The sequence below is a fragment of the Morone saxatilis genome, unplaced genomic scaffold, assembly GCF_004916995.1.
Source record: "Morone saxatilis isolate NCDOM2014 unplaced genomic scaffold, NCSU_SB_2.0 Contig3, whole genome shotgun sequence".
NCBI lineage: Eukaryota > Metazoa > Chordata > Actinopteri > Moronidae > Morone > Morone saxatilis.
This window is the reverse complement of record NW_023339873.1, coordinates 11,276,203-11,277,702: the sequence shown is the minus strand read 5'-3', so window position 1 is coordinate 11,277,702 and position 1,500 is coordinate 11,276,203. Positions and strand designations below refer to the sequence as shown.

Below are 1,500 nucleotides of genomic sequence, written 5' to 3'. Positions count from 1 at the left end.
GGTCTTTATTGATATCAAATTACCTCTTTAACTCCCTGTCAAACTGATATAGTGGTAGGTTTTAGTTGTTTTGATCAATTTGACCATGTCTCTGACAATGTCTGCTTTGTTTCCAGTGCAGTTTGATACAGTCCGTTGACCAGCAGAGCACTATTTTTTGGCTCCACAACAAACTCTTGAATGAGATAAGGGCCGTATTTTTTCCTGTATTACGGATCTCTCATGCCACCGTGTGGAGAGAGTGTCTCTGTGTACTCATCAACCAAAGCAAAATGATCTGGCTCCCGAACTACTTCGCAAAATCACTCTCAGTCTTTTGTATTCCTTTCTGCAGTTCTTCCCTATAAGATACAAGAGGATAAGAGGTGTAAGGTCCTTTACTGATCCTCCAGAGGGGATATTCAGTTGTAGCATTACAAGGAGAGAATAAGTGCAGATAAAAAGAGGAACTTAAAGAAAATAAATAATTAAAAGTTTATAAAATAAGAATACCTGCATGCATGGTGTGAAATTACTTAATAAATAAAATATAATTACTTAATAGACTAAATTTTACAGTTATATCTTGTCAAAATGATGCCTCGCTTTTAAGGAAAAATGAGTAAACACTTGTATATACAGTCTGAGTGTGAGTTATGTCCAGACTAATGTTTGCAAAAGCCAAGTATAAGTGACACCTTCTGCTTAGTTTAATAGGCCAAATATACTTTGAATATACCAAAATCAGGTTGATGTGACTCTCAGGTTTGAGCTGGGAATGAGCCAGGATTGTAAATATGCTCAGACCTGATGGGTTTTATCATCACCATCATCATCATCATTTCAGTAATCATCATCTTTACTGCTACACAAATATTGTTATTAGCTTTATAAACAAGAACACTACAGATCTAAGCTAATTACCTAATGTGTTGTCTGGTGTCACTGATTATCTTGGTGATGCCATCCAGAGCACCTTGGCCTTGAGCCTGGCTGAGAATAGACATGACCTGCTAACCTCACTATGTGTGATCTCTCCTCTACAGGAGCAGTGACAGTGTTGACACCGGAGCCCCTGAGATTATATCTGACTGGTGTTTCATCAAGCATGACCATGTAATCCACGCCATTTATTTTACACCTGGGGCTTTCCACGTCTCTGTGGTTCTCATCATCCTCCTTGCTACCAGCAGAACTTAAAGATCCCCTCCCTATGTGTGTTAAGACATAATATACAAATACTCTGCTTGGAACAATAATGTGTGTCTGATAAGTTTTTTCTGCAAAAAAAGGAGAATTTTCATACTGAAATACTAACCCATAAAAATGCATCTACTCCTTCTAACGCATTAAAAATGACCAGAATTTAAGAATATGCAAAAAATTGTTTATATCTGAAGTTTTGCTGCTGGACACAAGATGTCTCCTATTTCACTGTAAAGTCCATTCTCAGTGTATGTGCACTGGTGGCTTCAAGTTTCTACATCACACTTGTATAAGTTGCAAATTGGACAAGAATTG

The 1,500-nt window shown here is 37.5% G+C and overlaps 1 protein-coding gene across 2 annotated transcripts in view; it reads left to right on the top strand.

Annotated features, from left to right (window-relative positions):
• Window positions 1-1,026: 1,026 nt before the first annotated feature.
• The window catches only part of cga (glycoprotein hormones, alpha polypeptide), a 4,686-nt gene continuing 4,212 nt past the window's right edge, over window positions 1,027-1,500 (top strand). Inside the window, exon 1 of one of the 2 annotated variants that reach the window (XM_035674132.1) lies at window positions 1,027-1,095. The gene's annotated coding sequence lies outside the window, so the exon portion shown is untranslated. Of the gene's footprint in view, window positions 1,195-1,500 lie in introns of both variants that reach the window. The other variant, XM_035674131.1, reaches the window with a different exon arrangement.